Source organism: Phyllostomus discolor, chromosome 12 (genome assembly GCF_004126475.2).
Source record: "Phyllostomus discolor isolate MPI-MPIP mPhyDis1 chromosome 12, mPhyDis1.pri.v3, whole genome shotgun sequence".
In the NCBI taxonomy this organism is placed as follows: domain Eukaryota; kingdom Metazoa; phylum Chordata; class Mammalia; order Chiroptera; family Phyllostomidae; genus Phyllostomus; species Phyllostomus discolor.
The window spans coordinates 27,471,450-27,493,435 of record NC_040914.2 but is presented as its reverse complement, the minus strand read 5'-3'; the positions used below and the strand labels follow the sequence as shown (position 1 = coordinate 27,493,435).

Sequence of the window (21,986 nt, the reverse complement as noted above, 5' to 3'; positions counted from 1 at the left end):
ACTATTGGCTCTCCTCCGCGTATCTTCCTGCATCTCTTTTATGGTAACCTGCATCCTTTCTTTTAAATTGCTCCCAAAATCAACCAGTTCCGTGAGCTTTCTGATCACCAGTGTTTTGAACTGTGCATCTGATAGATTGGCTATTTCTTGGTCGCTCAAAAGGATGAGTCCTGGGGGACTGATCTGCTCTGTTGAAAACATATTTTTCCCCTGTTTCTCTCTCTCTTTTTTTTTTTGGTCTGGTTGCTCTTGTTAAGGTGGGGGGCGGAGCCTTAGGTGTTCACCGGGGCTGGGCACCCCAGTCGCTAGATTGTGACTTTATATGTGGGGGCGGGGCGGGAACGGGACCAGGACGGGAGAAAACAATGGTGGTAGTTCCATTCTCCTGGACTCAGACCCTTCTCTGGGCTCCCAGGCTGCGAGTTCTGCCCTGGTCCACAATCGCTACCCCTCTGGGTCTGCCAGCTGCAGCTTGCATATTCAGGGATCACCGCTGCGTTCTTGCACCCCAGATGGCTGTCGCACCGATTTCACACCAAACATTCCCCGACCTCCGCGCACCGCTGACCCGAGCCAGCCCCGCACCCGCCCAGCTCGTCTTCTCCTACCAGTCCGGATGAACACGTCTACTTCAACTTCTTGGCTGCCCGACTTCCATTCAGATAAATCCTCTGCCGGATCTGGGAGTTATTCTGACTGTAAATTGTTGTTGTAAATTATTGTTGTTCTAATTTTGGTTGTGCGAGGAGGTACTGTGCATCCACCTATTCCTCCATCTTGCCAGAGTCACTGTTGATATTTTTGATCATCTTCTTTTTCTTCAGTTAGTCACTTTAACATTTCATATTATAAGGGCTTGGTGATGGTGAACTCCTTTAACTTGACGTTATCTGGGAAGCACTTCATCTGCCCTTCCATTCTAAATGATAGCTTTGCTGGATAGAGTTATCTTGGATTTAGATCCCTGTCTTTCATGACTTCCAATACTTCATTCCAGCACTTTCTTTTCTGCAATTTTTTTTTTTTTGATAAATCAGCTGATAGTCTTATGGGAACTCCTTTGTAGGTAACAGTCTCCTGTTCTCTTGCAGTTTTAAGATGGTCTCCTTATCTTTAATCTTGGGTAATGTAATTGTGCTGTGCCTTGGTGTGTGCTTCTTTGGGTCCAGCTTCTTTGAGACTCTCTGAGCTTTGTGGACTTCCTGAAAGCCCATTTCCTTTGCCAGATTAGGGAAGTTTTCCTTCATTATGTTTTTAGAGAAGTTTCCAGTTTCTCTTTCTCTTCTCCTTCTGGCACCCTTATTCGTTGGATGTTGGGACAGTTAAAGTTATCCCAGAGGTTCCTAAGCCTGTCCTCATTTTCTGAATTCTTGTTTCTTTATTTTGCTTCGTGGTGGAATGTTTATGTCTTCCTTCTGCTGCAAATGATTGATTTAACTCCCTATTTTCCTCCCTTCATTAGTGGTTCCCTGTACACCTTCCTTTATTTCACTTTTCATAACCTTCAGTTCTTCCTCTATTTTGCAACCATACTCAATCATTTCTGTGAGCATCCTGATTACCAGTGCTTTGAACTGTGCATCTGATAGGTTGGCTATCTCTTCATTCCTTAGTTCTATTTTTGGAGTTTGATCTTTTTGTTCCTTTGGGCCATATATCTTCATCTGGGCTTTACTTGTTACATAGTAAAGGTTAGAGCCTTGGGTACTTGCTAGGGCGGGAAACCGCTCCCCCACCCCCATCACTGTGTTGTGGCCCTGCATGTGGGGGAGGGGTCTGAGAGGGAACAGTGCCATTTGCTCAGCTCTTGTCCCACGTTCAGTCACTTCCCCCACTTCCCTTAAGCGAATTGGGCACTTCAGGTGCTGATTCCCAGGTGGGGGGGTTGTGTACATTCTGGGACCCCGTAGGTCTCCCCCAAAAACTCTCCTGTGAGGCTGGGAGTTTCTCCCACCATTACCACAACCCTCACAGGTTTTAGAGTCAGAGGTTTTGAGGCTTTATTTCCCCACACTGGAATCCTGGGTTGCTTGGTCTGTCTCACTTCCTAGTCATTCCTCCTGCTTTATCCACATGCAAATGTGGGACTCCTGCTCGGCCAGTCCCCACCCCACAGTCTGCTTGCGGCTGTCCCACTCAAGTCCTTCAGCCCCCGCCTTGCAGCCAGTCCTCTCTGCCAGGCTGCCTATCTCTGCCCCTCACTAAGGTCTGGATGAATATTTCTTCTTTAACTCCTTGGTTGTTGGAATTCCATACAGTTCGATTTTCTGGCAGTTCTGGTTATTTTTTGTTTTTAAATTTGTTGTTTTCCTTCTTTTGGTTGTGGGAGGAGGCAAACTGTATCTACCTACGCCTCCACCTTGTCCGGACAACTCTTTTCTGCATTAGCTGATTCTTTTTTTAGACTTTTTAAAGAACTAATTTCAGAGAAAGGCAGAGGGAGGGAGAGAAAGAGAGAGAAAGAGAGATTAGTTGTTCCACTCATTTACATTCATTGGTTGATTCTTGTACGTGTCCTGACCTTTGATGAAATCCACAACTTTGGTGTATGGGGACGACAGTCTAAACAATTGAACTTCCCAGCCAGAGCCTAAAGCATTTTTTAATAAAGGGATCCTAGTGTCTTTTTCTTTTCTTTTTTACAGTGGTCACACCATATTATAGGAGTGTTAGGTGTATAGCAGTGATTAGATATTTATATAATTTACAAAGAGATCCCCCCATTAGGTCTAATTACCACCTGGCACCAGGCATAGCTATTACAATGTTACCAACTATATTCCCTAGGTTTTCCATTACATCCCTGTGACTGCTCTGTAACTACCAATCTGTACTTTTTATTCCCTTCACCTTTTCCACCGAGCCCCACAAACCTCCTCTCATCCAGTGATCAACCATTTGTGTGACACCCAACAGAATCTTGTCTTTGTTTTTCTTTACCTGGTGGAGAAAAAGAAAAAACAACTCTGTAATTCTAATTTGTGGCCAACAGGTTCATTTGGAAGATGGTGATTGGTTCTTGCAGATGGAGGAGGAAGCCCTGAGCTTCTTCATTTCAGATATGATACAAAATATCCTCATATTTTGTATTGCTTCCTTTCATTGTTTTTACGTTTAATCCTCACCTGAGGACAAGTTTTGTTGACTTTAGAGAGAGGGAAGGAGAGAGAGAGTGTGAGACATGGGGAGAACATGGATGTGAGAGAGGAAAGTTGATCATTTGCCCCTTACACATACCTGACTGGAGATCGAACCAGCAACCTGGCTATGTGCCCTGGCCAGCGATCCAACACCCCAACTTTTGCTTTGAGGGACAATGCTCTAACCAACTGAACCATCCCCTAGGGCTATAAGTATTCTTTATGATTATTTTAACTACCTTTGCCCAGAAGGTGAGGGGAAATGATAACATTTATAGCCAAGAATCTAATGGTGTTCTGGTCTTTGGGAGGACAGAAAAGCCTGGCTTACAGAGTTCATCCTATGCCCAGGAACACAGACACAGGAGGCGGGCCCTGGATGTTGGGGTAGCGTCAGAGCCAGCAGATCTGTGGAAGGACTTTTCTTTAGTGTGGACCTGCACAACCCTTCCCTCCTGTCCCCCATGATGACCTCTGAGGGAGCCCTGGACTTGGGCCTCAAGCCCCTTTTAGTATTGGCCTGTCTTGGTCCCTCTGGGTGGCTGTAACAAATTTCCACCTACCAGGTGACTTGGAGGCAACACTGTGTGTGGCTCACAGTTCTGGAGGCTGTGAGTCCTGGATCAAGGCTCCTGCACGTCCACGTACAGGTGGGGGCCTTCCTGTGTCGTCAGTTCATAGGAGGGGAAGGGACAAGACGTCTCTCTGGAGCCTCTTCTCTAAGAAATGCATCCCACTCACAACGGCTCCGCTCTCATGATCTGAGCACCTACCAGGGCCCCACCTCTTAGAACATGTGTGGGGTTTATCATCAATTTTTAAAAAAGCAATTTATTAATATATTTTAGAGAAAGAGAGGGAATGAAAGAGACAGAGATGGGAAGAGAGAAAAAGAGACAGACAGAAAGACAGACAGAGAGACATTGGTTGGTTGTTAAACTTATTCATGCATCAGGGATCCAATCCACATCCAACTGAGCTACCGGCCAGGGCTGGGGGTTATAAATTCTGCACATGGGTTTATGGACACAAACATACAGACCACAGTATGGCCCAAGGTGCATTCAGTCCACCATATTTCCAAATGTGAAACACACTGTTGAGTTACTGAGGAAGGAATTGTCTGATTCATGATTGTATTAAAAAAAAACAACCCATATACTAGTTATTTTCATAATATGCACCAATTCTGGCAGACTTTGAAAATAATGGGACTTCATCTCATTCCAAATTCTTTTTTCTTCCCTGCTGCCTCAGGTTAAGAGGGGACAGAGAGGCATCCCCATTCAATGAGAGACAGAAACATGAGTGACACTCACACACACAGAAACCACATGGGAGGGTGACTACATCCTGGCAGAACTTCCTGAGAGGCCGGCACCTCCTGCAGGGGAATTTGAAAGAGGACAAGTGTATGTGGGGGTCACTGAAGGGCAGACACTTCTCTGTGTTCTTCTGTCTGTAGCTGTGTGTGTATCTGTCACTGGATCTCATTTCATGATCTGGGATTTTTCAGTCAGAACTGAATACTGCATGGCAATTCACACTCCTGTTCTCACACCCTACTGTAAACCTGGGAAGTCTCAGAAAAGTGGAATTTTGTTCAGGATGGAGGAGCTCCATGGCTCCGGCCATACAAGGCTGTACCCAGGTTGCAAGGGGCCAACCCCTTTCTCTCACTAACTGGGACTCCGGGGCATAAGGACCTGCAGGGATCCTTCTGAGTCTGGCCCCACTTGAAACAACACCAGCACTTCCCCATCTTCCACCTTCCCAGCCCAGGCAGGAGGGGCAGCTCAGGACCAGGCAGGCTCAGCACAGTTTCACCCAGGGTGCTGCTCACCTGCAGGTCCCAGTCCCTCTTGGGCTGAACCCTCCTGGCTCTGCCCTGAGAGTGGACTCAAGGGAGTCCTTACCTGGCTTGTCTGAGCTCCACAGCTCTGTGCAGGGATTTCTCAGGCAGGGTGGCTCCTGACCCCAATTACAGGGACAGAGTGTATGGTTCTGACCTCCCCACACAGATGTCACTATTATGTCATCTGTCCTGTCAGTGACACCATCTGGGTGAGGAGCCTGGGGTGTCTGTAAATTACATCAACTTGTCCTGTGCAGATCCCCCTCAGGCACATCTGGTGATTGGGGACAGTGATGGTCAGTACTGAGATGCCTTGAGGAGCAGCAGGGAGGAGGCAGAGAAAGTGTCCCCTGTTCCCTGAGGAGGAGCTGAGCTTAAAGTCACATGTCACTGGGATGCAGGGACATCTGGGCCAGGAGCTCATGTCATGGTGTTTCCCACTGGCCCCTTTCCTTCAACTCCTTTTCTTCTCAGAACCCCATCCCCAAGTCCCTCACACTGTCATCCCTGTGATCCAGGCTGGTCTCCTGGTGGATTCTAGTCCCACAGCTTATGCTGCTAACACCTCAGGTCTGTTCTGTAGCTTTTCCTGAAACAGAGTGAGCCCCCAAATCCCATGTAGAAATCCTTTTATGTTTTGATTAGAAAATATCGGGGACCATTAAGCTTCAGAAGTCACTCAGGGGGTAATCCCAGAGAGCATGCATTCTGAGATTTTCATTATGTTGACCTGAGAGCCACTTTCTCAATCTTCTGCTTGACTTTACTCCACAGTAGAGAAAATGCTGTGCCTTTCATATCATATGACAATATATGAATGACCTTTCCCCACCCAGGGTCCTACCACATCACAGAATTGTGTGGTTCAAAATCTGTCTGAGATCAGGATGGCTTGTGAGCTTGTCAAAATCTAGTTGAATTTCTCAAAAACTGCTGACAGAATGTTGGGCATGATGTCGAAGTTAGCACCTTTTTAAACTTAAAATATTTTATTTTTGTTTTCTTTTTATCTTTTTATCAATATTTATTCCCACATTCCCTTTCCACCTGTACCAACCCTTGCCCCCATATTATTACATGTTGTCTGTGTCCATGAGTTAAAACATATATATACATATTAAACATGTGTATAGCTTATTCAGTAATATCCCTGATAATTCTAGCTCCAATCTGACACCACACAAAATTATGATAATATTATTGACTATTTTCCCTAAGCTGTACTTTACACTCTAAAATAAATGTTGAGGACAGATATGGGACAACCAGCACATTGTCATTGACCTGGGTAGAAGTTATAAGAGGAGCTACGGAGGGTGAGTGTAGAAGTGGTGAAGAGCACAGCAGGACAATCTCAGAATATCTCCCAATAAATTCCTAATGAATGACAAACACCAAATGCTGAATGTATGACAGGGACACCTGACTGTCACCAACCTGGGGAGTCACCAGGATGAACATCCCCACTGTTGGGACAGGGAGGTACAGAGTCCAGTCCTTGTTCTTTCCTCTTCTGCAGTCCTTGCTCCCTTGGTGGCCTCATCCATGCTCACAGCTTTAATGTCATTCTCATAGCATCACCTGCACACCTATGTCTCGAGTGCAGACATTTCTCCTCAAGGTCCCCACACTCATCTGTCCAACCCGAAATCTCATTGGTGTGTCTAACGGACATCTCACCTTGACCTTCTCTTCAGTTGAAAGCTTGAAATGCCCACCCTTCCCCCACACATACTCCTGCCAGAGTCCTCCCCCTCTCTGCTGATATAACCCCACCTTTCTGCTGGCACAGTACAAATGTGGGGTGTCCTCCTTGACTCCTTTCCCACACCCCAGATTTAATCATTAGGGAATGCTTTGAAATCCATCTTCGAAATGCATTCAGTGTCCAGTCCCTTCCCACTGTTTCCACCACTCACAGCCCCATCAGAACACCCAGCGCCTGCAGCCTGGAACCATGGGAGCTCCTCCATACCTTTCCCTCCTGCCTCGCTGGTCCCTTGTCTTCTGATCCTGTTCTCAGCCCAGCAGCCAGACTCACCCTGTGGTTCAAGGGCTCTATCTTGAGGAGGATCTCTTAAAGGAAGCCACTAAGGAATTCCGCTCCTTGGCCTTGACTTTCCAGGACTCAGCATCTACAGAATGAGATCAGTGTCTGCAGTGGATTAAGGACAGTGGACACTGGAATAGTTCCTGCTTTAAGCAGGTGTCCTCACCTTCAGATTGGTCAGCTCTCTGATCCCACATTGACACCCTTGAGATCTACAAGTTGGGGGCCTGGAAGCTTAGGGTAACTTCTAGGCTACAAAGAGGCACTCCATTAGAATCTGGGGACTCAACCAGCCTTGGCCAGAAGCTCCAAAAGGTACATTCAGATGTGCGGGAAGGAACCCTTAATTGCCCATGGGGCTCAGGTGGTCACAGAGAACATCACTGGGGAGTCGTGTGGTCCCCTTGTCACGTGGCACATGGTCTGTCCCTCCCGGGTTGTCTCCACACCTGATGGTAAGTGTATGAACTTAAAGTGAACTTAAGCTGTTCTTAAACTAGAACAGCTTAACAAATGATGTGAAGGTGTAGATAGAATAACACCTACCAGAAACAACATGCCTTGGAGCTTTTAATCTAAATCACTTCTGATTTTATATATATATATATATATATATATATATCACTAATCTTAAACTAACGCAGGGATGTTGAGATGATTAAATGACGTTCTGATGTTGGGTGCAGAAACAGCAGACGGGGAACCTTAGAGTCCCAAGGGGAGGCTGCAGTGACTATTTTAGCACCAAGTCCTGGAGAAAGCAGCTCTGTCACTCTGGAAAGAAAGTTATTGTGAACAAATTCAGGTCAGTCTCAGAAGTGTTACATTCTCCCACAGACACCACATGCTCCGAATGTCCCACTAAGAGAATTCCCAAAACCCAGTTGTGTCCCTGGTCCCACTTTCTGCCCTGAGGGTCTCACCATCAGGAGCTGTGAGAGACACATCAGAGCCCTGGGCACTGTCGCTGCCTGGGGAAGACACAACAGCAGAGTTACAGGGTGGGGGAGTCCCCTTCACAGACTCCAGCCCACACTCTCCCAAGGCTCCTAGACGTCACCTCCCCAACACCCAGACTCACAGGCAGCCTGAGTGTAGCTCTTCTTGCCCCTGTCTGTGGAAAGGAAAGGTTCTGTGAGAAGTCGCGGGTAGGCTGGGACCCACGGCCCTAAAAAAAAAACCCATACTCTGGAGCACAGGGAATGTTCCAGAACTGCAACTAAACACTCATGTTAGGATCAGGAAAGACAGGGAAAGTACATGTGTGGGTACTGGACCTACCACCACTCTGGACAACTGTCCTCAGCAAGGACCTTCCCCTCTGGACTCTGACAGCTGGAAATTGGTCCCTATCACTGGAACCATCAGGTGATAAATGTGTCCCAGACTTTCCCACAGGCCTCACTAAAGAGTCAGTGTTAGCAAATAGGCCCCAGATGGACAAGCACCTGTGTGGGGATATGATGTCCATTAAGGAGGCAGAGCACACTTCCACCTGGGCTTGACCCCCAGGGGGACAGGAAACTCAGCCCCTGCCCCTTGCCCACCTGAGCACTTCCTCCTCCACAGCACTGCTCCAGTGACCACAGCTACAAGGAGACCCAGGACAGCAGCGATGCCCACGATGATGATGGTGGTCTGAGGAGAGGGGTCTGGGAGGGGAAGGTGAGAGGTCAACCTCAGGCCTGAGTCCTGACCCTGCTCAGGGATGCCCTGAGTAGAGGCTCTGTGCCCACATCCCCTCCTCACCCCATCTCAGGGTCAGGGGCTCAGGCAGCCCCTGGTGCTGCACATGGCATGTGTATCTCTCCTCCTTTCCAGGGGGCACAACCACAGCTGCCTACTTCTGGAAGGTCTCGTCCCCCGCAGGCCTGGTGTCCGCAAGCTCCATGTCCTGGGTCAGGTCCTCCCCTTCACACTTCCAGGTCAGGGTGATGTCCGCAGGGTAGAAGCCCAGGGTCCAGCACCTCAGGGTGACATCATGGTTAGAGATAGGGTGGTGGGTCACATGTGTCTTTGGAGGGTCTGAGGGGAGGGTGAGAAAATTCGGGAACTCTGCATTATCATGGGATACTTCAGCAGTGCTCATATGACCACCCTGAGAGTGGACAGGACAGTGGGGGTGGGGGAAGGGAGTGCACCACCCAGACACCAGCCTGGACAGAGACATGTGGGACAATCTCCTATTTCTTGGAAAGTTCTAGAATCAGGGTGAGAGCCCAGGGTAGGATTATGCAGGACTCTAAGAGGAGACACAGACTTAGGTGGATGCTGAGTGGCTGAAAAAGCCAGAGTCAGGCTTCCAGAGAACGTCTCAGCCTGAGAACTAGGGAAAGTGGCTTGGTGCACCAGGTGCTGCAGGGTGTGAGGCAAGGGTGTCAAACTCACTTTCACTGGAGGCCACATCAACCTTGTGGTTGCCTTCGAAGGGCTGAATGTAATTCTGATTCCTTAACAGTTACGGAGTAGTGGCATTTATACAGTCCTAAAATTATTTTTGGCCGTTTGAAGGCAATGTTGAGGCTGATGTGGCCCCTGGTGAAAATGAGTTTGACACCCCTAGTAAGGGAACTGCTGTGGGGTGTTTCAGGGAGAGGTTGGGTCCCTTACTGTCCTTTAGAGAAAGCTGGGCCCATGGGCGAGTCACAGAACAAGGAAACCTGGGGAACTCTTCCTTCTCTGGACCTTGAGGGGAATTGTGACACTGCCCCATTTCCCTCCTCTCCTTGTAGGAAGCCCCCCCCCCCCCCAGCCCACAGATCCCCTCCTCGGGGAGGCCCGCATTTTGGTACCTGCTCGGGGCAGTGTCTCCTTCCCCTTCTCTAGGAACAGGTGAAGCCAGCGTATGCACGTGTCTTCCAGGAAGACCCTCCATTCCTCCACATCTTCGTCCTGCAGGAAATTGCGCTGTGATCTGGGTGGTCTTTTTGGCCTCTGTCGAAGATCGCAGGTCCAAGTTCAGGATGAAGGATTCGGTGCCATCATAGGTGTACTGACCGTACCTGCTGAGGAAGCGTGGGTAGGACCCCACAACGCAGCCCATCATTTCCTGCAAGGTGTGAGACCCTGACCGCGCCCTAAAGTCAGCCCGGTCCACTTATTCCCCCTGGAGGACAGATGTGCCCCCCACCCGAGCAGCAGAGGCCTGTCCCACGGGGCTTAAATGTAAACTGAGTGGAAGTAAGACTGGGTTGGGAACCCCTGGGCTCCTCCCGGGATGGTGGCAGGGCGCATCCCGGAGATTCGAAGGGATTCTTGCTTGTCCGTGGGGATGGGGGTCGTGCCTAGACCTGGGCACACGTGGCTCACCTTCCTCGCTCTGGTTGTAGTGGGCGCGGAGGTTGGTCAGCTTTGCTCGGGCAGCCTGTTCGTAGAGCCTGCAGAGCCTCGTCAGCTCCTCCCAGAAGTCTGGATCCTCCTGCTCCACCCACGGCTGCTCCGCCCACCGCACCTGGGACTGCACCCTCGGGTGCAGGGCGTCACTGTCAAACCACAAAATCTGCGTGTAGTCCACGTAGCCAACGACGATGTATCGAGTCCAGACAGGAAGGTGGTGAAATATCTCAGGGAGTGTGGGCCTGGGGACGGGGAGGACGCGTCCTGGGTACGTGTCCGGGGCAGTAGCGGCAGGTGGCCCAGGAAACGGAAAAGGATTGGGTGGTTGAGAGGAGGGGTGGGTGCGGTGGGTGTGGAGGGAGGGGTCTGGAGTCTGGGGTTTTGGGGTGCACTGTCCTGGGTCCTCAGCCCCTGCTGGTCCCCTTCCCTCCTTGCCCCGCAGAGGCCTTTCCCCCGACCCCACACTCACTGGCCCAGGTGTGGGTCAGCGCCAGGGCCCCGGAGAGCAGCGGGAGCAGGGGTCGGGGCCCCTTGACCCAGACCACGAGCCTCTAAGGAGAAAGAACTCGGGTACTACGTGAGGACTTCATACTCGAAATCACGATGACACCGACTGGATCGTGCAGAGTTGGAACATACAAACCAGAATCCCAGAATCGCAGCAGAACGTCAGGAGTATCTAGGCAGAAGGACCCGTGAGAAGGAGAAGGGAAACCTGGGGGAGAAGAGCACACCCCAACTCTGAAAGTTCCCGCCCCAGACTCGATACTCCAGATGACATCCTGAGAACCTGGCTTGGGGACCTGGGACTCTGCCCCAACCCGTCTGCCTGTATGGGGAGCTCTGTCCCATTGTCTCCTTGAGTCCCCACCCACGTGCTGTTTTATTCAGCGACTCTCAAACATTTTGGATTCAGAACATCTACGCAGTGTTACAAAATATGGTGAATCCCCAAAATAATGTTGTTTATGTGGGTTATAGCTATCAATATTTACCCTGCAAGGAATAAAGCCTTTTGAAAACATGAATTCACTTGGAAAAATATTAATAACCAATGATATGTTAAGAGAAATAATATTCTCATGAAAAATAACTATTCCCGAAATAAACGAGGTAGTGAGAAGAGTGGATCTGCTTAAGTTTTACTCTTTTGCAAGTCTCAGGGCTTGTCTGTATGATTAGAAGCCCGCTGGATTTTCATATTTGCTTCTGCGTTTAATCTTTTATTTTGGTTGCAGTATGTGAAAAAAGTATATAGCCCCAGAAACATGTAGGAGGAGCATTTTAATAACCTTTTTAGATAAGTGTGGATATTCAGCTTTGATTGTACCCTAAAGCTTCATAAGTGGTATTTCCTGAAAAACTCTTTGCAAAATGGAAACTGAAACAAATCCATTGAGTATTTCCTATTCTGGTACATTACCTTAGTGCCTCTTGTACTGATGCAGGATTATTTACAATTAACCAATTATTTCACTAAGTGATAGAGATCTCCCAGTGTTGTTGCATTTAATTGCATATGATCAAAAATCACAATTGTTAATGTTACCACAGACCCCACTGGAAATGATTGTCAGCTCTGGGAAGCTGTCTGGCTGCGGTGGGGAGACACACATTTGCCAGAACCCTGGTTTTCCCCTGAGAACTTCTATTCCATCCAGACAACAAGTGCTATCAGGTGTCAACTGCCCGTTGACTCTCCTTGAGGGAGAAGTTCATGTTCATTTGACAGAGTGTTCGTCAGTTCACTAAACCTCAGTCATCACAGGTTCTGTGTCTCTCATTCTCTTAAGCGAACTTGCTGTTCCATGAAGAAGAGGCTGGCTCAGCCCTCACAGGTCACTTTCCTGGGCTCACAGTACTTGGGAATGTAACAGAAGGGTGTTTGTGTGGTTTCCAAGTTGTCATAGGAGATATTTTATGTTTTTATTCTCTATTTTTATTAAGGACAGTTAAGAAATTAATCAATTTGTATTATGAATTCAGGACATACTTATCTATTTTTTAATTTTTTTTATTTTTCCGTTACAGTTAATGAACAATATTATATTAATTTCAATACAAGTCTGCTGACTTCATTAGTCTGTGAGGGTCTTTGATATATCCTCAAAATACAGCATACCCAAGAAACATTATTTAATATCCACTTACAAGTACGGTGTGCAGACATTAACCAAAATGCGATGTAGCACCTTAAGGTTGTAAATGATCAAAAATGCTTCTCACTGGAGCTGGTCCTTGTGTACATCACTTTGGGACCCTTGGTGTCATTTTTGTGAACCTGGAGACATCAGCAGGCACACATGTCTGTATCAACTCAAGAAATAAATATGTGTGAGCACAACATGTACCACATTCCTGTAGGCCCCAGACGTAATTAAAGAGTTGTAAAGAGGAAGATGTAAACATTGGAATTGCAAGGTAGAATTCTTTACCAATAAGTCTTCACCCGATATCCCCCAGAATTCTGCAATTCTATTTCCCTTCACCCTTGGATGCCTCTTCCCTAGATGAAAATATATATGAAGTTTTTACAATTGTGGAATGAAAAATTCTCTAAGCAAGAACAAAAGATGAAAAGCCATAAAGGAAAACACAGAACTCTCCTATGTGAACCACACACTCAGGAGATACAAACTGATGCCCACAACCAAACTCAAAGACACCTAAAAATGTTGGCAGAGGAAGGTAACATGTGTCAGTGTTCTTCCGCCAAAGACTCCAGGAGCCTCTGGGGCAGACAGTGGGCTGTGTGCCTCCCTGCTGTGAGGGGGAGTGCACACTCAGGGATGTGGGTGCCTTTGAGGGGCAGGGTGAGACAGGATGCGCCCCAGATGTGGGCTCTGGACTGCGATCTCAGGAGGATCTGTACACAGGCTCTCTAGATTGGTGTCATGAGGATGTGGGGGTAAGTCTGTGATTGCCATCTCAAGAAATACTTAGGGACGCAGCAGACAGGAGCAAGGGTGAGGAGTGATAGGAAAGATTCTGCCTTCCTTTCTGTTCACAGGCCCCGGAGCTGCTTGGTAGTGTGTGAGCTGCACCATTCCTCCTTTCTGTCTGTGCTGAGACAACACTCAGTGTGGTGGTGTTTTGTCTCACTTCCCCGTGGTCTTCGGATGTCCTTGTCTGATGCTGATGTTCTGAGAGAGCACAAATGTCCAACCATCTGTCTGTTTGGCAAAGATGAAAGCAAACGGTAAGTGTTTGAGTCAGAGGGTGGGGAACACATTCTGTTGTAAAGGTTGAAGGTATTGAAAACTGGGACAAAACTCCTGAAGGATGCTTTTATAAAAGGTCTCAGCAGTTTAAATGTGCTTCCATTTTGACACAGAAATTCCTCCTTTAGGATTTGTCCAAAGAAGATAATTGCACATGTCCTCAAAATATTTATTCAGGGATATTTCTTGTATTGTGGTTTTATAAAAGGAAAAGGATAGAATGTCTCTAAATGCTCCAATCAACAGAATGATGGTAACTATGGACAGAGGATGGCTTAACATGCCTCAGGCAGTAATGCCATGGGATTTACCTAGAAGGTCAAGTGTAATCTTCAGAACAAACCCAATTAGGCCTTCAGTACAGCATCCTTGTGGGACACAGGGGAAATAAGAGTCAGAGAGGTTCCGGGTGGTGGAGCTTCGGTGAATGCAGGGTGTTTTCCCTCAGATCCTTGTTGACCCACTTTCAGTGGGTCCCTTGGCAGCTGTTGTCACCAGACAGGCCTGAGCCTGAGCGGTTCTGCCTCAGGACAGCCTGTGGTGTATGGTGTGTGGTTTGTGGTGTGTGGTGTGTGGGTGCTTGACTTCCTCTGGAAAATATTCCAGAACCTGAGTCCAGGGGATTTTGAAAGTATGTTTATTAAAGCTGGGGACAGTGATGTTAAGGCAGGACTTAGGGTAGAAGAAGTAACTGGAGAGAGCCTAGGTGGGGCTGCTCTGGTTCCTGGGAATGTTACAGGAAAGGAGAGAGCCAAGGTGGGGCTACAGACAGCTCCCTGGAGGGTCAGGGAAAAAGGGGACCTTAAAGTCAGGATGGGGGTAAGCCTGAGACAAGCTGCTGCTGCCCTCTGCTCCCCTGGCTGATAATACCAAGGGCACCTTAGAGCTCAGGGCAGAAAGAACTTCATGTCTGACATGGGGGTGTGGGTGTGCTCTAGAGTGAGCTGCCCCAGGTCTCTCTGCCTGGAGGGTTTTTATCTCTCTTCCATGGGCAAGAAATATAGGGGAGGGTGTCAGCAGAATATTCATCAGCTTTCAGGAGTGTTTTTAATATGTTGCTGCATCAAAATCAGTACATGGCGGGGGGGGGGGCTGTGATTATTCTTCAGTCAATTCATTATTTTACTTTTATCTTTGGTCTGTCTGGCTGCAATACTTTTTGTTTTTTGTTTTGTTGTTTGTTCCCCTGACTTCATCTGTCCTTGTGTTATTCTGGCACAAATGTCATTAATTTGGTCTCTATTGTTTATTTTTTTTCCAACCAGGGTGATTGAATCTATTCAGTCTCTGTTTAGGGAGAAAGACAGGTAAAACCATTTGTTGTCATGTGTCCTTGGTTAGGGGAGATAAGGTCTTTTGATTCACCAGTGGGCTGGAAGTTGTTCAGTCTCTTTGGCCAACTTCAATGTTCTTTTTATAAAAATATTTTTATTGATTGTGCTATTACAGTTGCCCCATTTCCCCCCTTTATTTCCCTCTGCCCTGGCCCCCCCCATCCCACCCACATTCTCCCATCTTAGTTCATGTCCATGGGTCATGCATAGAAGTTCTTTGGATTCTCCATTTCGCATACTATTCTTAACCTCCCCCTGTCTATTTTGTACCTACAAATTATGCTTATTCTCTGTACCTTTTCCCCCATTCTCTTCTTTCTACTTCCACTGATACCCCTGCATGGGATCTCCATTTCTGTAACTCTGTTCCTGTTTTAGTCATTTGTTTTTGTTTTTCATTTCATTTTTTTTTAGGTATTGTTGTTGATAGCTGTGACTTTGTTGTCATTTTACTGTTCATAACTTTGATTGTATTGTTTTTCTTAGTCCCTTTAACATTTCATATAATAAGGGCTTGGTGACAACGAACTCCTTTAACGTAACTTTATCTGGGAAGTACAGGATCTGCCCTTCCATTCTAAATGATAGCTTTGCTGGATAGAGTAGTCTTGGATGTAGGCCCTTACCTTTCATGACTTTGAATTCTTCTTTCCAGCCCCTTCTTGCCTGCAAGGTTTCTGTTGAGAAATCACCTGATGGAAAATCAGACTGATTGAGAAATCAGTCTTATGGGAACTCCTTTGTAGGTAAGTGTCTCATTTTCTCTTGCTGCTTTTAAGGTTCTCTCCTTATCTTCAATCTTGGGTAATGTAATTTTGATGTGCCTTGGTGTGTGCTTCCTTAGGTCCAATTTTTTTGGGACTTTCTGTGGTTCCTGGACTTCCTGGAAGTCTATTTCCTTTGCCAGATTGGGGAACTTCTTCTTCATTATGTTTTCAAATAAGTTTTCAATTTATTACTCTTCCTCTTCTCCTTCTTGCACCCCTATGATTCAGATATTGGAATGTTTAAAGTTGTCCCAGTGGTTCCTCAGCCTCTCCTCCTTTTTTTTGAATTCTTCTTTCTTCATTCTGTTCTGGTTGATTGTTTATTTCTTCCTTCTTGTCCATACTGTTGATCTGAGTCCTGGTTTCCTTCCCGTCACTGTTGGTTCCCTATGCATTTTCCTTCATTTCACTTTTCATAGCCTTCACTTTTTCCTCTATTTTGTGACTATACTTAACCAATTCTGTGAGCATCCTGAATACCAGTGTTGTGAACTGTGCATCTGATAGGTTGGCTATCTCTTCATTGCTTAGTTGTATGTTTTCTGGAGTTCTGACCTGTTCTTTCATTTGGGCCATTTTTTTAATTTCAGTCTGACTGTTAGGTAGTATGGGGTGGAGTCTTAGGTATTTGCCAGGGTAGGGCAACCACAGGTAAGGTCCCTGGGTTGTGTTGTTGTATGTGGGGGAGGGGTCTCAAAGGGAACGATTTTGCTTGTTCAGCTCTTTGCTGGCTTTCCGTCACTTCTGCCGCTGCTCACAAGCAAATTGGGCCCTTCTGGAGCTGATTCCCATGTGGGTGGGTTTGTGTACTTTCTAGGACCCTGTGGGTCTCTCCAACAGAACTCTCCTGTGTGGCTGGAATTTTCTCCCACTGCTGCCTCAACCCCCACAGGTGTTTTCAGTTAGAGGTTTGAGGCTTAATTTCTCTGTACTGGAACTCTGGGTTGGGCGGTCTGTCTTGCTCCCCAGGTGTTCTTCCCTGTTTATCCGCATGCAAATATGGAAGTGTCTGCTCTGCCAGCCCCACCTGCCCAAGCCTCCAGCTGCTGCCTTGCCAAGAGTCCTTTCCACCCCAGGTGCTCGTCTCCACCCCTCCTACCAGTCTGAATGAATGTTTCTTCTTTAACTCCTTGGCTGTCAGACTTCCACACAGTTTGATTTTCTGTCAGTTCTGATTGTGTTTTGTTTTTAACACACAATCTGTCTGCTTAAATTTGTTGTTGTCTTTTTTGGGGTTGTGCAAGGAGGCACAGTGTATCTACCTATGCCTCCATCTTGGCCAGAAGTCCAACTTTAATGTTCTTGTCTCCATTTCCCCATCCCAGTTGCCTAGGAATTTTCCTAGATTCTTTCTGTGCTGCCTCACTCTGACTCTGTACTCCATGCAAGTGAAGTTTTGCAATGTTCCAGAATTTTCTATGATAGGAGGCTGCAAGGCCCAGCTCAGGAGGACATTGAGGGTCTGTGTAACTTAGCTATTGAAACCTCAATAATGTTTGTCATCCATCATGGATTTCAAGGCCTCCACTGTCTCAGGATCAGTTAGGATCAGGAGACAGAGTGGAGTAGGGATAGGACCCTGGCTCTGTGACTCTGGTACTGTCATGGGGGAGATGGGCTATTAGCAGAAATCACACAGAGAAATGTAGTCATGACCCAGTGCTGTGAGGGAAAGTTCCTGATATCACAAAAGCAGATGACCAGGAGACCTATGGGTCCCCTTCCACTGGTCTACATCTAATCTGAAAGATGTACAAGATAATAGTCATCTGAAACAGAACAACTATATATAATCATTGAACAGGGAACACCTCTTGGAAATTAAATATCATCATAGAAATGAATAATTGAGTAGGTGACCTGGAAGATTCATGTTGTTCTCCTACTGAGTCATACAAATAGAAAAGTTAGGGGAAGCAGGAGGAAAGACTCATTAGCCTTTCAGTCAAGGGATCCCAACATGTTTATAACATCTGTCTAAAAATAATGATGAGTAGGAAATGATTTTTAACATTTTCAGGGATATTTCTCAAAGTTTACAGATAACAAATTACATTTTGAATGGACTGATCAAATTCTTACTACAGCAGATAAAAACAGACCCACACTGTGACACATCACGGTGGAATTTCAGAAAGAAGGTGGGAGGGACCTTGAAACATTCATAATTGGAAATATCAATTTGGAAAAACTCAAGAGGCAGTAAATATGGGCCTGGAGACTAGAAGATGTTGTTACAATGTCTCCCACATTCTGCAGAAAAAAATTATTTCCAACACAGAGTTCTATATCCAGTCAAGATGTGAATAATGGCTAGGATGACCTACAGTTTCTTCATGTATTTAGAGTTTTAATAGTTAACTCATCACATTCTCTTTGGGAAATACTACCAAAATGGAAAAAATGAGAAAGTGAACAAAAAAAGAGGGACATGAGGGATCCAGGTGAAAGGGGATCCAGAACAGGAGAGGCCAGGGCTGCCTGAGGTGAGGTCAGGGACATCCAGGGTGTCTGCCTGACTCCAGGTGTGCAGGGACCCAGTCCACCTGTGGCAACACTGAGGGCTGTGGACAGGTGTCTGCATAGATGAAAGTGGATGAATATCTGATGTGTTCAAATATGTACTCATGAAGATTTAGACTCTGGAGTGAGTCATGGAATGAACTTGGGAAACCAGACAGAACAGCCTCATTGCTGACATAGGACCAGATGCAATGGTCACCTCCCCTGAATTCTAGTGCTGACCAATCAATGGAGACCTGGAGCCTAAGTCCCTTAGTGCTCTCTACAATCCATACCCTAGAGGCACTGGGGAATCAACTCACCTGTTACTCAGCATTTGGTGCCACCTCCTTAAATACGCTTTTCCCTTCCTTATTATCTTTTTTTAATCCCCACTGTAGGACATTTTTTTTCATTGCTTTCTGAGAGATAGGAAGGGAGAGAAACATTGATGTGTGAGAAAGAAACATCGATATTTCTGAATATGAAGCACACTGTTGAATTACTGCAGAAGGTATTATCATATTCATAGTTGTATTCTTTAAAAAATCATATTGAATGATCTTCACCACATGGACCCATTCTGGCAGACTTGGAAAATAATGAGACTTCATCTCACTCCAAATTACTTTTCCTGCTGCCTCAGGTTAAGAGAAGTCAGGTTAAGAGAAGACTCACGTCATGCATGGTGTTTCCCATTGGCCGCTTTCCTTCAGCTCCTTCTCTTCTCAGAACCCCATCTCCAAGCCCCTCACACTGGTCATCCCTGTGACCCAGGATGGTCTTTCTGTGGGTTCTAGTCCTATAGCTCTTTCTGCTCACACCTCTGGTCTGCTCTGTGGCTTTTCCTTATGTAACATGAGCCCCCAATATTCCACATAGAAATCCCTTTAATGTTTTGATTAGAAAATTTGGGGGTCCATTATTTGCTCCAGAAATCACTCAGAGGCATAATCCCAGAGAGCATGCATTCTGAGATTTTCATTATGCTGACCAGAGAACCACTTTCTTAATCTTCTGCCTGACTTTACCCCATGTTAGAAAAAATGCTGTGCCTTTCATATCATATGACAACATATGAACTATCTTTCCTTCCCAAGTAAAAAACAAAAAAAACCCCTTAAGCGTACTATTAAGTCCTTTCCCTAACCTGGGCTCTACCACGTCACAGAATCGCATGGTTCAAAATCTGTCTGAGATCAGGATAGATTGTAGGCTTGTCAAAAACTACTCGAATTTCTCCTCAAAAACTGCTGTCAGAATGTTGGGCATGATTTCTAAGTTAGCAAATTTTTCAACTTAAAATATATTCTTTTTTCTTTTCTTTCTTCTGATTTTCCCATCAATATTTATCCCCTATTCCCTCTCCCACCAGCACCGACCCTTGCCCCCATATTATTACATGTTGCCTGTGTCCATGAGTTAAAATATATACATATTAAACATGTATGTAGCTTGTTCAGTAATCTTCCTGATAATTCTCGCTTCCATCTGACAGCACACATAAGCATGATAATATTATTGACTATATTCCCAAAGCTGTACTTTACACACTAAAATGAATGTTGAGGAGAGTTATGGGACAACCACCGTATTTTCTCTGACTTGGGTGAAAGTTATAACAGGGGCAAAGGAGAGTGAGTGTAGAAGTGGTAAAGAGTACAGCAGGACAATCTCAGAATATCTCCCTGTAAGTTACTGGTGAATGACAAACACCAATTGGTGACTGTATGACAGGGAGACCTGGCCCTCACCAACCTGGGTGAGTCACCAGGATGAACGTTCCCACTGTTGGGACAGGTGGGTGCAGTGTCCAGTCCTGGTTATTCCTTTTCCACAGTCCTTGCTGCCTTGGTGCCCATATCCATGGTCATGGTTTTAACATTATTTTCATACCATCACCTCCAAGTCTATGTCTCCAGCCCAGGCATTTCTCCTCAAGGTCCCCACACCATCTGTCCAACCTAACATCTCACTGGTGTTTCTAACACACATCTCACCTTGACCTTCTCTTCAGCTGAAAGCTTGAAAAGCCCACCCCTCCCCCTCACATGCTCCTGCCAGCATCTTCCCCATCTCTGCTAATATAACCCCGTTTTTCTGCTGGCACAGCACACATGTGGGGTGTCCTACTTGACTGCTTCCCACACCCCAGATTGAATCCTTAGAAAATGCTGTGAAATCCATCTTCGAAATGCATTCAGTGTCCTGTCCGTCCCACTGCTTCCACTGCTCACAGCCCCGTCAGAACACCCAGCTCCTGCAGCCTGGAACCATGGGAGCTTCCCCACACCTTTCCCTCCTGCCTCGCTGGTCCATTATCTCCTGATTCTGTTCTCAGCTCAGCAGCCAGACTGACCCTGTGGCCCGAGGGCTCTCTCTTTGGGAGGAACTCTCAAAGGAAGAGACTAAGGAATTCGGTTCTTTGGCCTTGACCTTCCAGGACTCAGCATCTGCAGAATGAGAACAGTGTTTGTAGTGGATTAAGGATCATGGATGCTGGAACAGTTCCTGCTTTAAGCAGGTGCTCCTCATCTTCTGATTGGTCAGCTCTCTGACCCCACATGAACACCCCCAGGGCCTATAAGAGGGGGCCCTGGAAGCTTGGGGAGACTCCTAGGCTACAAAGCAGCACTCTATTAGAATCAGGAGATTCAACCAGCCACAGGCAGAGGCTCCAAAAGGTACATTCGGATGCAGGGAAAGGAGCCCTGAATTGCACACAGAGCACAGGTGGTCACAGGGAACCTCACTGGGGATATGTGAGGTCCTCTTGTCCCATGGCACATAGTCTGTCCCTCCTGTGTTGTCTCTACACCTCATGGTAACTGTATGAACTTCAAGTGACTTAGAGCAGCTTAACAAATGGGATAAAGTGTATGTAAAATAATACCTCCCAGAAACAATACACCTTGGAGCTTTTAATCTATATCACTTCTGATATATCTATCTATCTATCTATCTATCTATCTATATATCACTAATATATATTTATCACCAATATTAAAATAATGCAGGGATGTTGAGGTGATTAAATAATGTTCTGATGCTGGGTGTAGAAATAGCAGACAGGGATCCTTAAAGTCCCAAGCAGAGGCTGCAGTGACTGTTTTAGCACCAAGTCCTAGAGAAAGCAGCTGTGTCACCCTGGAAAGAAAGTTATTGTGAAAAATTCAGGTCAGTCTGAGAAGTGCTCACATTGTCCCACAGCCATTCCACACTCAGAATGTCCCACTCTGAGAGTCCTGAAAACACAGCTGTGCTCCTCTATCCCAATGCCCCCCACTCCTTGCCCTGAGGGTCTCACTCTTAGGAGCTGTGAGAGACACATCAGAGCCCTGGGCACTGTCACTGTCTGCAGAAGAGACAACAGCAGAGTTATGGGGTAGGGGAGCCCCCCTAACAGACTCCAGCCCACACTCTCCCAAGGGTCCCAAATGTCACCTCCCCAACACCCAGACTTACAGGCAGTTTAGTGTAGCCCTTCCTGCCTCTGCCTGTGGGAAAAAAAGTTCTGTAAGAAGTCAGGGGAAGGCTGGGTCCCGTGACCCCACACTCCTGAAGTACAGGGAAGGTTCTGGAACTGCGACTAAACACTCATGTTAGGATCAGGAAAGAGAGAGAAAGTACATGTGTGGGGACTGGACCTACCACCACTCTGGACAACTGTCCTCAGCAGGGATCTTCCCCTCTGGACTCTGACAGCTGGGAATCAGTCCCTACCACCAGAATCATCAGGTGATTAATGTGTACTTCAGTTTCCCATGGGCCTCACTACAGA

The 21,986-nt window shown here is 46.6% G+C and overlaps 1 protein-coding gene and 1 long non-coding RNA gene across 2 annotated transcripts in view; both read right to left on the bottom strand.

Moving 5' to 3' along the window:
* LOC114510840 (patr class I histocompatibility antigen, A-2 alpha chain-like) overlaps positions 1 to 21,986 on the bottom strand; it is a 171,461-nt gene that overhangs the window by 48,251 nt on the left and 101,224 nt on the right. The window lies entirely within an intron of this gene.
* LOC118497775 lies at positions 21,190 to 21,547 on the bottom strand. Its single transcript, XR_004900306.1, has 2 exons — positions 21,513 to 21,547; positions 21,190 to 21,352 (listed from the first exon to the last, which is right to left on the bottom strand). It is a non-coding gene; the product is annotated as an uncharacterized LOC118497775 (long non-coding RNA).